General features: G+C 45.3%; 1 protein-coding gene and 1 long non-coding RNA gene across 3 annotated transcripts in view; both read left to right on the top strand.

The window, feature by feature from the left end:
* gse1 (Gse1 coiled-coil protein) overlaps positions 1–16,188 on the top strand; it is a 417,176-nt gene that overhangs the window by 306,812 nt on the left and 94,176 nt on the right. The gene's annotated exons all lie outside the window — the stretch shown is intronic.
* On the top strand, positions 153–15,477 carry LOC134293612 (uncharacterized). The gene is made up of 2 exons (XR_010000550.1): positions 153–8,631; positions 8,677–15,477. It is a non-coding gene; the product is annotated as an uncharacterized LOC134293612 (long non-coding RNA).

Below are 16,188 nucleotides of genomic sequence, written 5' to 3'. Positions count from 1 at the left end.
CAGTCTGGATTCGGAAGTCCCACAGTATCTTTGCGTGCTCATTTTCCACAATATTATTATTATTATTATTATTATTATTATTATTATTATTATTATTATTACTACTACTACTACTACTCTCCAGTGTCTCCAGTGTCTGGTCACCCAACACATTCCCTCTCCTGATGGATTATTATTATTATTATTATTATTATTATTATTACTACTACTACTACTACTACTACTCTCCAGTGTCTAGTCGCCCAACACATCCCCTCTCCTGATGGTTTATTATTATTATTATTATTATTACTACTACTACTACTACTACTACTACTCTCCAGTGCCTGGTCGCTCAGCACATTCCCTCTCCTGATGCATTATTATTATTATTATTACTATTTCTCTCCAGTGTCTGGTCGCCCAACACATTCTCTCTTCTGTTTTTTTTTATTACTACTACTACTACTACTACTACTCATATACTACACTTCCTCTCCTGCTGATTTTTAAATAATAATAATAATAATAATTACTACTACTACTCATACACTACTGCTACTACTACTACTCTCCAGTGTGAGGTTGCCCAACACATTCCCTCTTCTGCTGGTTTTTAAAATTATTATTACTTCTAGTACTACGACTACAACTACTCTACTACTACTCCTCCTCTCCAGTGTCTGGTTGTCCAACACCTTCCCTCTCCTACTGGTTTTTAAAATAATAATAATAATAATAACAATAACAATGACTACTAATAATAACAATAATAATAATGGCTACTACTATTATTATCTTACACAAGACTCACAGCATCAGACCTGGAGGTTGAGTGGCTTGGGGCTGACTCTTCACCCGTCATGCCTTCCTGCCCTTTTATGACTGTGATGCCTGGCCAAGAATATGGAGTGATCGGGCATTTGGAACCCATCTCTTCCTGTCTTAGCTGCTGGTGCTGCTCAGCAGTCTCACAGCCACATTACGGCAACCCTAAAGTGAAATCTTATCACAATTTTCCTGGAAAGATTTGTTCAGAAGCTTTGCCTCACAACCTCTGAGGATGCCTGCCATGGATGTGGGCAAAACGTCAGGAGAGAAGGCTTCTGGGACATGGACAAACACTCACAGCAACCTATTGTTGTCCGGTGACGGTAATGGGGACACCATTGCTTGCAATGGACTGAAAAAAGGAGCCTAACAAGATAGCCAGGAGAACAAGACCCTAAGAATTGCGCATTCGTCCCCATGCTCTTCTCGGAGCATGATCAGCATGTGGTTTGGTCTTTGGCGCATCGGCGGGCAGTGTTTGCTTGACTCCTGGGAAGTGGAGCACTGTTGCCGCGGCCTCGGAGCAGCTGCCAACCACGAGGCCGCGTCCTGCCGGGTTTTTTTGCGGCCCCGGTCTCTCCCGCCACGGCTGCCACGCAGGGATGGATAACCTCCTAATCAATTCCTCCCGGATAACACGGCGCGGTGACACAGATAACGTCAGCCGCAGATGCCGCCTGCCCTTGCGCTGCGCCGCGAGTCAGCCGCCCTTTGTTGGTGTTAACCAGCCGCCGGGCGGAGAGGGGATTTCAAATGGGACCCCCGGGTCAGCGGGCAGGCGGGTTAATCCGTGTGCGCGGCTCTTAATCCGGCGAGGAGGCCGGAAAGACGCTGATGGCTCCGTTGCTTTTCCATTGGACTCTTATTTCATAATGCACAACCAGGAAGGCCAGGTTGGATACCAAGTGCATTTCTCTTGTGCTTGGAAGCATTAGAGTTGCATAGTGGGCATCACCAGTGAGACCCTGTTGTCGCATTCTGTGTGACTCTAACTATGCATCTACACTGTAGAATTAGTGCAGTTTGGCACCGCTTTGCCTGCCCAATGCTCAATGCTATGGGATCCTGAGTTGTGGGTTGGTAAGGTGTGCCAATGCTCTTTGTCAGAGAAGGCTAAATACCTTCCTAAATACCTTGTTTACATATGTATTTTTTATTTTCTTCACTGTTTGTTCTTTGGGCCTGGCCCCATGTTAGCCGCCCCGAGTCTCTGTGGGGAGATGGAGGCAGGATAGAAAAATAAAGTATTATTATTATTATTATTATTATTATTATTATTATTATTATTATTATTATTATTGACACAAAGACTCAGTATAACACAGCGAACAAGATAGATATGCTGGATTTCGTATCACAAAATCACAAGTCGAACATTTCCCAAGCCTTTAGGACTGTGTGATGTATTTTCGGATGGTGCGTAGATTATTATTATTATTATTATTATTATTATTATTATTATTATTATTATTATTAGGAAGAACTTCCTGACTGAACATTAGGAAGAGCTTCCTGACTGTAAGAGCTGTTCAACAGTGGAACTCTCTGCCTTGGAGTGTGGTGGAAGCTCCTTCCTTGGAGGCTTTTAAACAGTGTCTGAATGGGCATCTGTCAGGGGTGCTTTGAAACCAGTGCAGGTGGTCCCGGTGGTGATGGGCACACTGGGTGCCATGCCAAAAGATCTCAGCCGGCATTTGGAAACAATAGACATTGACAAAATTATGATCTGCCAGCTGCAAAAGGCCACCCGACTGGGATCTGCGACCATCATCTGAAAATACATCACACAATCCTAGACACTTGGGAAGTGTTCGACTTGCGATTTTGTGATACAAAATCCAGCATGTCTATCTTGTTTGCTGTGTCATAGTAAAATAATGATTATGATGATGATGATAATTGTTGTTATTATTATTATGGCTGGCTGTTGGACTAGATGGCGCAGTAGGTTTCTTCCAATTCTATTATTCAATGATTCTATGCTTGAACTCCTAGGATTCCATAACATTGAGCTATGGCAGCTAAATGGACCCAAACTGCATTAATGATACCGTGTGGATCCACCCTAAGACAAGGTGACTGTGAAGGGTCCACCTGCTCTGCTTTTGGGCTCTTTGGACTCCATGCGCCATAGGTTGCCATGTCTCTAAGAACGGAATAATGTTCCAAAGATCTCCTCTGCTTTCGGTTGTTTACTTTGGGGTCTTTTGCATTTGTGACATCAGGTGAAGTATTTTCCTTCATGAAACAGTCCCTGTTTGAAGAGAGTTGTGTGAGTGTGCCTTTGAAGAGTGCTATAGAAATGGAAGAGAAGTCTTTCACCAAGGTGTCGAGGTTGCTTTGGCGCATAGGCAACGAATCCCCGGATGCTCCCGATGTCTCTTGTATCATGATCCAGTCGACTCCTCAACTCTTTTCTTACAGGCAACTAAAATGTGCACATATAGATATTTGGAAAAAGGTAGTGAAGTGGGACATGCAAGCCTTCCCAGATGATGTTGATATGTGTGTATTCCTATATGCAGCCCCTCAACTCGAATTGTAGTGGGAGGATTCTTTCAATTGGACTAGATGACCTCCATGGTTACCTAGAAGGATCTCCTAGAATTCAAAAGTACTAGAAAGTTTTAGCAGCTTTCCAGGACACCCAATGTTTACAGATTTACCTGCCAAATGCTTCCTAAACATCAAAAGGAGTTTCACCGGGTGCCTCCTCCCTGGCTCAGGAATGCGCTTATTGCTCTTGGAATCTGTGCCTTGCGCATGAATGTATGCGGAGCAATTAAGTCTTAATTTATGGTAATCCTGTGAGTGGAAGGGCAGGATGGAGTCAAGTCTGGCAGGCACCTGTTTCCCCCTCGCTCCCTCCTCGTCTCCGGATTTCACCGCAGCTCAGTGGAGGGTGAGCAAGGAATCGTGATGATGGGAAGGCACCACAACACACCTGGACCCTGTATCAATTGGGTTACGTTCCTAGTCTTCCTGTGAATATGGGAAGCCATGGATCACAGCGAGCCTTATTGACATGAGGGACTTCTCTTGGCCCAAGAGTGCTATTTGCAGACTCAGAATGGCTTTGTTGCCACCCAGCCTCTGTTTCAAAGCCTCCCAAGGAAGGAGTTTCCACCACGCTTGCACCAGGCTTCGCTGCTAGACAAGTCGAATCCACTCTCTACGGCTCTGTAGGAAAGGACTCTTAAGCACCTCACCAAGCTACAAATCTCGCCAGTCGTGTTGGACTACTGAACCCATCATCTCAAGCCACGACGGTCATGTGAGAGCTGGCATGGGTGACTACAGAGCCCATCATCTCAAGTCACAATGGTTATGGGAGAGCTGGCATAGGTGACTATACAGCCCATCATCTCAATCCACGACAATCATGGGAGAGCTGGCCTAGGTGACTTCAGAGCCCATTGTCTCAATCCATGGCGGTTGTGTGAGAGCTGGCATAGGTGACTACAGAGCCCATCATCTCAAACCATGGTGGTCGTAGGAGAGCTGGCATAGGGCAGAAATGACTCGAAGATACCCAGCTCTTGTATCTATTTATCTACCTATCTATATCCTCCATCCATTTCTCTTATCTATACCTAATATATCTATACCTTATATACAGACATGAAAGCGTTATGTCTCCCCTGGAACTATTGCTTCCCATGGAGGTGTATGTGTAGGTTTTTGGATCACTTTCATTGCCTTCCTGGATCAGGAAGTTGAGTCGCAACTACAACAAAAGAAATTCTTGCCTTAGAAGGAAGGAGGGTCAAGGTTTGGGTCTGGTCTCCTTCCTTTTTATCCCTTCCCCTTTTCCGGGCAAATAATAGCCTCGCAAAGGCTAATCGGAGGAACGTGTTGTACTCTTGGGCCTCCAGATCCAGAGAGAGAGCAAACTGCGGCTGCCCTTTGTAGCATCATGACCGGGGAGTGCCAATTTGAATGCCTGAGCCTGCTTTTGTCTGGCGAGGCTTAGTTATTACTCTGGAAAATAGAGCTCCTCTGATTCCTTCCTTCCAAGCAGGCAAATTAGACACCCTGGCAGTTTCAGGAAGGCAGGGAAAGGGAGGAGGGAGTCCTTTATCTCCCGCACAGCAGGTTGCCTTTTCCTGAGCTTCTGGTTGCTAAATTCAGCCAGAGATTGGGTCAGCGGGAGGACGGCGGGCGGCAGTAATAGCGGCTCTGTGTGCCTGTCGGTCATGGATGCATCCGCAGTGAAATGCTCTCTTTCCAAAGGTGGCAAATAGCAGCACTTAATGGGAACTGGGGCTCACTGGGATTCGGCTTGTTGCTGTTGTTGTTTTTAGTGTGCCAGGGCCTGGCTTCAAAACAGGTCAAGAAAACCAGCGTTTTCTAAGTGCCGTGTCGCACCCCAGACCATGACCAGAGCATCACACTCCTTGTAGTCGAAAGTACTAAAGGCAAACAGTTTATTGTGAAAACACACAAAAGATTTATAGTAGCAAGCATGGATCAGGAAGGAAAGTGTCGAATCCAAAAAGTCAGCCATCAAATGTCTCTTGTAAATCCAAAAGCAAGGCAGTTCCAGAGTAGGGTTGTTGTGTGTTTTCCGGGCTGTATGGCCATGTTCTAGAAGTATGTTTCGCCCACATCTATGGCAGGCATCCTCAGAGGTTGTGAGGTATGGAGTTCCAGAATAGTCCCAAAATCCAAAAGCAACATGAGTCTATAAGCAAAACTTGAACAAAAGTACACAACATGAACATGGAGACACTTTCAGAATACTTGAATCCCAAAACCAAGATGAGAACTAGAGAACTCAGGCCTGGTCATAACTTGAAAGCATGTTGCCTGAACTGAAGAGCAAAGTGCCCGTTATCTCCTAATATACAGATCTGAAAACATTACATCTTGTCAGAAATATTAGAACATAGAAACACTCCCAGAATACTTGAATCCCAAAACCAAGACGAGAACTAGACAACCCAGGCCCTAACTGTAACTTGAAAGCCACGTTGCCTGAACTGAAGAGCAAAGAGCCCATTCGGTCCTAATATACAGACATGAAAGCGTTATGTCTCCCCTGGAACTTTTGCTTCTCACAGAAGTGTGTTGACCTACGATGCTGGCTATCTTCTCAAATTTGCAGGCAAGCCAATGATCTGGCTTGGGTCAATGTCATCAGGTGCATTCCCATGAGACTCCTTATCTGGAGAGGATGATTCCATCACCCATGATTGGCCTTGAAGGCTTTGAAGTTCAGAGACAATTACATTCTCCGGTCTCAGGCCTGTCTCTATGTTTAAAGCAGTTTGAGGATGAAAACCAGGGCCTGCATCAGAATGAATCCCAGGAAAGCCCACAATCCCACCTGACTAAATAATCAGTGAACCCATCATCCCCTGCCTGCTGTGACTGCTGCTGGGCTACAGCATGGTGGATCTCTAACACTACTCCTTCGGGTATTTTGGACCTCAGCTTCCAGATGATGGAGTCAAAACATGGGAGTTAAAATCCAAAATACTTGGAGAGCCATTGCTTGGAATCCCTCTGATGGCACCTCTTTCTTCCTACATTCTTGAGATGAACAACCACTGTCGAAAAAATAAATCTGAAGAAGACCAAGACTTTGACTTTGAGACGTGGTTAAGACCATTGCAATGATCACTGAATGCCAAAGAATCAACCACGGCGTCGTGCTTCTGTTAATTTATGTAGGGATTCGAAAGTTGGATAGTGAAGAAAGCTAAAGGAGGGATCAACTCTTTGGAGATGGGTTCTACACATACCACGGATGGCCAAACAAGGTAGATACAGTATGACCCTCTGTTATGTATGGAGGATACTTTTCAGGATTTCCCATAGATACACAAAACTGGTGAATCCTATTGAACGAACTGCTCATGTCAAAAGAAATACCTAGAGAAGATTTCTCAGAAGGCTTTGCAAGATCCTTCAATTTCTGGTGGAAGCCTACCATGGATAGATTTACATGGAGGACCTGGAAAATGTCTACAGAAGATATATTTTGTCAAGTAAATCCAGGGACCGTACTGTAAGTGGATCCAAGAGCAAAACTTCCAAGAAAATGGCTAAACTTAGGTGAAAACATGAGGAAAAGTGGAATATGGATAGATTGGATCAAGGAAGCCATCGGGGTGCTAACTGTTGAAGTGGGAATGATTGTATATAGAGTTGTTTAAATGTAATTGAGTCATGGTGGTGCAATGTGTGCTGGAGATTGCATCATACACTGTGTGCTGCTTACTATGCAAGTGTGTAAAGGGTTAAACTTGGATTGCATCAGACAGCAGAGGATGAGATAAATAGCCCTCTACTTCCTATCTCTGTCCTTCCCGTGTGTGTCTGCGTGAGAGCTGTGTATCGTCTTGTGAGATTTCCATTTGTAAGTAAACTTTTGATACATAACTGAAGACTACAGCGTCGCCATTTATCCAGAGCTTCCTCGTCAGCGACTTCTGCTGCGTTTGTGCCTAGCAAAGGCACTCTGATATTGGGTTATGGGCCCAGTACGCTTCCACTGCTAACTAACAAGGAGGTCTCCCATCCATAGGATCCCTATGGATTGACTTGGTGGCACATGAAAAGAACATGGCACAGTATGTTTTCCATTCTCAAGTTGGGCATACCGTGTTCAGGCGTGCTCCAGAGGATTCTGGGAGTTGTAGTCCCAGGTGGCGTGCCCGTTGTCTGTGGCTTTGGGTGCTCCTCCTCCTCCTCCTCCAGTCCCTCTTCGTTTCCCTCTGCGGTTTGGTCTCTCGGCCAGTTTGTCATTTAGCCGCTTGGAGCCAGCGCAAATAGTGACATTTGCCGAGCGTAAAAATTCAATTAATTCCAGAAGGCAGATTAAATATAAGTGAATTTTAATAATTTGCTCTAAAGGCTGAGGATTACTGTAGGCGAAAGAGAGGAAATGACACTCGTGCGGTGCGGTGGGTATTTCTTCTTCTTCTTCTTCCTTGGCACAAGTATGTGGGATCGCTGGCCAAATATAATTAATCTTGTTAATTCTTTGCTTGAGGGGAGGAGAAGAGCTTGGATGGGTTGGGGCCCCCGGTCCTTTAATTTTTGGAACTGGAGTCTTGGGGTGCATCTACATTGCAGAACTAATGCAGGTTGACACTCTTTTGTAGGGCTGTGAAATCCTGGGAGTTGTAGTTTCACAAGGTCTTTTACAGGGCTATGGAGTCCTGGGTGTTGTAGTTTCACAAGGTCTTTTACAAGGCTATGGAGTCCTGGGAGTTGTAGTTTCACAAGGTCTTTTACAGGGCTATGGAGTCCTGGGAGTTGTAGTTTCACAAGGTCTTTTACAAGGCTATGGAGTCCTGGGAGTTATAGTTTCACAAGGTCTTTTACAAGGCTATGGAGTCCTGGGAGTTGTAGTTTCACAAGGTCTTTTACAGGGCTATGGAGTCCTGGGAGTTATAGTTTCACAAGGTCTTTTACAGGGCTATGGAGTCCTGGGAGTTGTAGTTTCACAAGGTCTTTTTCAGGGCTATGGAGTCCTGGGAGTTGTAGTTTCACAAGGTCTTTTACAAGGCTATGGAGTCCTGGGAGTTATAGTTTCACAAGGTCTTTTACAGGGCTATGGAGTCCTGGGAGTTGTAGTTTCACAAGGTCTTTTACAAGGCTATGGAGTCCTGGGAGTTATAGTTTCACAAGGTCTTTTACAAGGCTATGGAGTCCTGGGAGTTGTAGTTTCACAAGGTCTTTTACAGGGCTATTGAGTCCTGGGAGTTATAGTTTCACAAGGTCTTTTACAGGGCTATGGAGTCCTGGGAGTTGTAGTTTCACAAGGTCTTTTTCAGGGCTATGGAGTCCTGGGAGTTGTAGTTTCACAAGGTCTTTTAGAGGGCTATGGAGTCCTAAGAGTTATAGTTTCACAAGGTATTTTACAGAGCTATGGAGTCCTGGGAGTTGTAGTTTCACAAGGTCTTTTAGAGGGCTATGGAGTCCTAAGAGTTATAGTTTCACAAGGTATTTTACAGAGCTATGGAGTCCTGGGAGTTGTAGTTTCACAAGGTCTTTAACCTTCACTTCCAGAGTGTTGATGCTTTGCTGGCACCACCCATGTGCCAATGCATGGAGGGCGCATGCATGTGCTGCTGGTGGCCTTGTTGCTTCTAATTATTCCATGCGCGTGTTTCCGTAATTTGCACTTTCCAGCGACGGAGTCATCAATAATGGATGCGCTACCTGCGCTACCTGTCTCTTCCCGGTGAGGGTTGACGGGGAGATTTAAGCGGGGAGCGAGCGGCGCACTTGGCGTTCACGCACCCACATCTCTTCAAGGCGTGACGCTTTCCCGTGCGCCACCTGCTCTTTTCTGCCGCCCGAGGACTGCCTTTGGTTCCCGTCCTTGACTTCTGCGCCTTGTTAGTGTGTTCAAAGCTGAGACATAAAACCTTGGGACGTCAATCCATCTTGCTCACTTGCGCCTGCTCCATATGCCGCTCTTTTGTTCAGAAAGCAGCTTGGTTCTGTTTCAAGCAGATGCAAGGGAGGCCTTGGGTACATCTGCACCATGGAGTGGATGCAGTTTGACACCACTTTCAGTGCTATGGAAAGCCCATCATATTGTAATTATAGCATTGGACTCTCCAGACCAGATTTCGAATCCCTGCTTGTCCATGAGACCCATTGGGTGCGCTTGGGCAGGTCACACACTCTCAGCCTCAGAGGAAGGCAGTGACAAACCACATCTGGGGGTTGGTGCTCATCTCCATTTACAAGAAAAAGAGCCGGCGTTGTCTATAGACACCTCCAAGGTCATGTGGCCATAGGCATGACTGCATGGAGTGCAGTTACCTTCCCGCCCATAGGAGCAGTACCTATTGATCTACTTCCATTTGTATGTTTTTGGACTGCTAGGTTGACAGAAGCTGGGGCTAACAGCGGGTTCGAACTGCCGAGCTTTTAGTCAGCAAGTTCTGCAGCTCAGTGATTTAATGTGCTGTGCCACTGGGGGCTCCTCTATTATTATTATTCAATAATAATAATAATATTTGATGATGATAACATCTTCTCTGGATTTTTTCAATCAAAGGCCGGGTGGCTACCTGGCAGAAGGGGGTTGGATTGCGTGGGCCTTGGGAATCCTTTTAGGATTCAATAATAACTTCAAAGACTCTGGCAGAAACCAGTACAGGTGGTCCCGGTGGTGATGGGCACATTGGGTGTCGTGCCAAAAGATCTCAGCCGGCATTTGGAAACAATAGACGTTGACAAAATTACGATCTGCCAGCTGCAAAAGGCCACCCGACTGGGATCTGCGCACATCATCCAAAAATACAGTAGAGTCTCACTAATCCAAGCCTCGCTAATCCAAGCCTCTGGATAATCCAAGCCATTTTTGTAGTCAATGTTTGCAATATATCGCGATATTTTGGTGCTAAATTCGTAAACACAGTAATTACAACATAGCATTACTGCGTATCGAACTACTTTTTCTGTCAAATTTGTTGTATAACATGATGTTTTGGTGCTTAATTTGTAAAATCAGAACCTAATTTGATGTTTAATAGGCTTTTCCTTAATCCTTCCTTAAAATCCAAGATATTCGCTTATCCAAGCTTTTGGTGGCCCGTTTAGCTTGGATAAGTGAGACTCTACTGTACATCACACAGTCCTAGACACTTGGGAAGTGTTCGACTTGTGATTTTGTGATATGAAATACAGCATATCTATTTTGTTTGCTGTGTCAGACTATGTCGTTGTGTCAATAATAATAATAATAATAATGACAGTAACCTTTGATGAAATTTTCAATTATTATTATTATTATTATTATTATTATTATTATTATTATTATTATTATTATTACAACAATAATATTGCCTAAATGAACCAATATTTGATGGGGGTTTTAAAATATTTTAAATCTGGGGTTGTTGTATGTCTTTTGGGCTGTGTGGCCATGTTTCAGAAGTATCCTCTCCTGATGTTTCGCCCACATCTATGGCAGGCATCCTCAGAGGTTGTGAGGCATGGAGAAACAACCTCTGAGGATGCCTGCCATAGATGTGGGTGAAACGTCAGGAGAGAATACTTCTGGAACATGGCCACACAGCCCAAAAGACATACAACAACCCTGTGATCCCGGCCATGAAAGCCTTCGACAACATATTTTAAATCTATTTCAATCTATTGACTGTTTGACTGTGTTTCTACGTTTAGATGTCAATCACGTTTATGTAGGTTATTACGGTTTTTATAGATAGGATTATGTTTAGGATGCACAATCGTTTTGCTTCTTACATGTTGTGCGCCGCTCTGAGCCCCAATCCGGGAGAGAAGTGGGATAGAAATAGGGTTGTTGTATGTCTTTCGGACTGTGTGGCCATGTTCCAGAAGTATTCTCTCCTGATGTTTCGCCCACATCTCTGAAACCTCAGAAGAGAATACTTCTGGAACATGGCCACACAGCCATAAAGACATACAACAACCCTGTGATCCCAGCCATGAAAGCTTTCGACAACACACGGGATAGAAATAAATAATAATAATAATATTTGATGATGGTGGTGGATTGTCTTTTCCAAGCCTGTGATCTCTTTGCCGCCCCGTTGGTTTCCTCTGGGATACCGTTTAACGTGGCAAGGATTTCGCAAGCCTTTCCTTGTTCTCTAGGAACAAAAATGGCAAGGGTTTCCTATGCGTAAGGGAGACGCTTGCACCGGACGGCACCTCGTCGCAGCCGCCCGTCCACCTGCTATCTGTCGAGAGGGATCCGGAGTGTCCTCCGCCGATAACAAATGGGTTGGAGCCTCCTCGGTCCAGCCAAGGCTCCGTGCCAGCTCAGCTTGTAATCGGCCGAGGCGCCTTCCAAGCGGCGGACAGCGTGCCAAGCGCTTACCATCCTGCTTGGCCCTGCGTCGCCTGCCCGGATCACCAACCTGCCCATCAATAAACCGGCTCTTGGCCCCGGCGAGCGTTACCCTGGCGACGGGGAAAGGTCGGCTCCAAATTGTGCTGCGTGGAAACCAGAAATCGTCTTCTTTCTCTCTGTATTTCGGTGCCTGATTGGCCTCCCAGCTTGTTTTCTTGGCTGGCTGCTCTAGACTCACCGGTTCCTTTTGGGGATTGTGCAGGGAAGATGTGTACGGCTGAGATGTGTTGACGTTTGGACGATTTGAAATGCATCTCGAGCAGGCCTGGGCTAACTTCTGCCCTCTGGGGGTTTGGACTGCAACTCCCACAATTCCTAACAGTCGGTCACTGAAGATGTGGAGAGTGCTGCAGTCATTGCAGCAAGACGGAGATAAACATGTCACTAAACGTGTGGAAAGTTCTGCAGGTGTTGCAGCAAGACTGAGTTGAACATGTCACTGAGCATGTGGAGAGTTCTGCAGTCATTGCAGCAAGACAGAGTGAAACGTGTTACTGAACATGTGGAGAGTGCTGCAATCATTGAAGCAAGACTGAGTTGAACATGTCATTGAATATGTGAAGAGTGCTGGAGCAGTTGCAGCAAGACGGAGTTAAACATGTCACAGAACATGTGGAGAGTGCTGCAATCATTGCAGCAAGACTGAGTTGAACATGTGGAGAGTTCTGCAGTCTGTTGTTGAAGCCTTTCATGGCCAGAATCACTGGCTTGCTGTGAGTCCCAGAAGCATTCTCTCCTGACGTTTCACCCACATCTATGGCAGGCATCCTCAGAGGTTGTGAGGCTCTGCAATCACTGCGGCAAGACAGAGATAAACATGTCACTGTCTATGTGGAGAGTTCTGCAGTCATTGCAGCAAGACCGAATTAAACATGTCCCTGAACATGTGAAGAATGCTGGAGTCGTATTGCGGCAAGACTACAAGTTGAGCATGAATGACCTCTGCTTCCCAAGCCATATCCAGAAGATCTATCACACCTCCATGGAGAACTGGATTGTCCATTCAAAGTCCATCTGCAATTTTTCTTGCTATAGGTATGCATAGGTGTGTACACCAACATGGCTGGTCTCATCATCCTCATCATCATCATCTAGAGCCTGAGCTTACTTTTCCACTTGGTCAGAATGGCTGTCCGGATGAGACATGCTCTCTTCCTCCATGCGCTCCATGCACACCAGCTGCCACTTTTGGCCTTGCCCTCGGCCAAGAGTCACATCTGCTTCGGGGAACCAGGTTCAAGCTCTGAAGTGGCCTCTTTCCCAGTCACGGATTTTGGCCGATTCCTGGTCACCCAAAGATCTTTTGGATTGGTCGGGACAACCTGGCTCTCCAAATGGCCCGAGTCCCCCCTTCGTTGCTTCCAACGGAGATAAGTGCTGGAGCCATCGCTTGCCTTGGCGGGTGCCGTTCCCCGGCTGCTAGTCAGCCAGGCAGCCAGATGGACGCTCCAGACACCAGCTTCTCCTTCCACTGCATTTTGGAACATGGAATGCTTTTGTTGCGGAGGAGAGGAGGAGAGGGAGGAAGAAAGAGGGAAGGAAAGAAAGAACGAAAGAAGGGAGGAAAGAGGATATGTGTGCATGTACACTATAGAATGGATGCAGCTTGACACCACTTCAACCTCTATGGTTCAGTGGAACCTTGGGAGTTATAGATTTGCAAGGTCTTTAGCCTTCTCTACCAAAGAGTTCAAACTACACCTCTCATCTGCACATCTCATTGCATTGAGCCACAATGGTTAAAGCGGTGTCAAACTGCATCAATTTGACAGTAGATGCACCCCATAGATGCACCTATGACTAGAGCATCATACAGGAGACCAGAGTAAGGATAAACAGTTTATTGTAAAAACACTCAAAAGATATATAGTAAAAAAACAAGGCTACAGAAAGGAGGGGTAGAATCCAAAAAGTCAGCAATCAAATGTCTCTTGTAAATCCAAAAACACAGCAATTCCAGAATAGTCCCAAACTTGAGTCCATAAACAAAACTGGAACAAGGATACGCAACATGAACATGGAAACACTTCTAGAATACTTGAATCCCAAAACCAAGACGAGAACAAGAGAACATAGGCCTGGCTGTAACTTGAAAGCCACGTTGCCTGAACTGAAGAGCAAAGTGCGCATTAGCTCCTAATATACAGACATGAAAGCATTACGTCTTGTCAGAAATATTAGAACATGGAAACACTCCCAGAATACTTGGATCCCAAAACCAAGATGAGAACAAGAGAACCCAGGCCTGGCCGTAACTTGAAAGCCACGTTGCCTGAACTGAAGAGCAAAGAGCCCATTCACTCCTAATATACAGACATGAAAGTGTTATGTCTCCCCTGAAACTTTTGCTTCCCACCAAGACATGTTGAACTACGATGCTGGCAACCTGCTCAAATTTGCAGGCAAGACTCTTGGCTTAGGTCAGTGTCACCAGGTGTGTTCCTATGAGAATTTCTCATCAATTCATCTTCGTTAGACTCCTTATCTGGTTTCTGACTCCCGTGACTGGCCTTGAAGGCCTCGAGGATCAGAGGCATTTACATTTTCAGTCCAATCTGTGTCTGTGTCTAAAGCAGTTTAACTTTCTGGCTCTGCATGAGAATGGATCCCAGGAAAGCCCACAATCCCACCTGACTCTAAATCATCAGTGAACCCATCATCCCCTGCCTGTTGTGACTACTGCTGGGTTACAACACCTGGAAAAGCTTTAGAATAAATCCAAAAGTCCATAAGCAAAATTTGAACAGCGATACACAACAAGAACATGGAAACACTTCCAGAATACTTGAATCCCAAAACCAAAGTCCTGACTGTAACGAAAAGCCAAGTTGCCCGAACTGAAGAGCAAAGAGCCGGTTAGTTCCTAATATACAGACATGAAAGCGTTACGTCTCCCCTGGAACTTTTGCTTCCCACCAAGTCTTGTTGACCTGTGTCTAGAGCAGTTTCACTTTCAGGATCTGCATGAGAATGAATCCCAGGAAAGCCCACAATCCCACATCAGTGAACCTATCATCCCCTGCTTACTGTGACTGCTGCTGGGCTACAATACCTGCAAAGGCCTAGGAATATATCTGCGACCTTTTTGCATTGAGGATCTTTCCCGCAGAGTCTCCGTTCTTTGCCTTTCCGTTAATGAGCAAGCCAAGACTTAGGAGGAAAATCAAGGGAAGGAAAATAATAAAATCCAGGGTCAGGAGCTGCGGCGCCCTCGGGTGAAATTGAAAATGGCAGCCTTTCGTCAATTAAATGGCGTTCTCCCCCAAGACCCAACTGCACTCCAATGTTGCCCTGAATTAGTCAGGCAACGCATTTGCAAAAGGAATCATAATGTTAATTAGTTTTGATAAGTTCTCCAAACAGCTGCAGATGGCAAGTCTCGTTCCCTTTCTGGCTTGCATCAGGCGAGAGCTGGAGAGGTCTGGAGGGGTAGGCAGAGTTTGGAAGTGCTTTTGGTCTTGGTTGTCCAGCCATGTTCCAGAAGCATTCTCTCCTGACGTTTTGCCCCCATCTATGGCAGGCATCCTCGGAGGTTGTGAAGTCCAGGAAACTAGGCAAGTGGGGTTTATATATCTCCAGGTTGGGAGAAACAACTCTTGTCTGCCTGAGGCGGATACGAATGTTGCCTTTGGCCACCTTGAATATCATTGAATGGCCTTGCAGCTTCAAAGCCTGGCTGCTTCCTACCTGGGGAGGAATCCTTTGTTGGGAGGTGTTAGCTGGCCCTGATGATTTCCTGTCTGTAATTCCCCTGTTGTCTGAGTGTTGCTCTTTATTTACTCTCCTGATTTAAGTATTTTTTTAAAATATTGGGAGCCAGATTGTGTTCATTTTGATGGTTTCCTCCCTTCTGTTGAAATTGTCCACATGCTTGTGGATTTCAGTGGCTTTTCTGTGTAGGTTGATCGAGTGGTTTAGCATTTCCGAATCCCAACAAAGGATTCTCCCCAGGCAGGGAGCAGCCAGGCTTTGAAGCTGCAAGGCCATTCAATGCTAATCAAGGTGGCCAATTGCAATATTCACACAGACAAAAGTTCTTTCTCCCACCCTGGACATCATTCCACAGGGATATATATACAGTAGAGTCTCACTTATCCAACATAAACGGGCCAGCAGAATGCTGGATAAGCGAATATGTTGGATAATAAGGAAGCATTAAGGAAAAGCCTATTAAACATCAAATTAGGTTGTGATTTTACAAATTAAGCCCCAAAGCATCATGTTAGACAACAAATTTGGCAGAAAAAGTAGTTCAATACACAGTAATGCTATGTAGTAATAACTGTATTTACGAATTTAGCACCAAAATATCACAATATATTGAAAACATCGACTACAAAAATGCGTTGGATAATCCAGAACATTGGATAAGCGAGTTGGATAAGTGAGACTCTACTGTATATATAAACTCTGCTTGTCTAGTTTCCAACAGACCTCAAGACCTCTGAGGATGCCTGCCATAGATGTGGGCAAAACGTCAGGAGAGAATGCTTCTGGAACACGGCCACACA

This window comes from Anolis carolinensis, unplaced genomic scaffold (genome assembly GCF_035594765.1).
Source record: "Anolis carolinensis isolate JA03-04 unplaced genomic scaffold, rAnoCar3.1.pri scaffold_9, whole genome shotgun sequence".
NCBI classification, from domain to species: domain Eukaryota; kingdom Metazoa; phylum Chordata; class Lepidosauria; order Squamata; family Dactyloidae; genus Anolis; species Anolis carolinensis.
The sequence above is the reverse complement of the archived record's forward strand: the minus strand, read 5'-3'. Positions and strand labels throughout refer to the sequence as shown.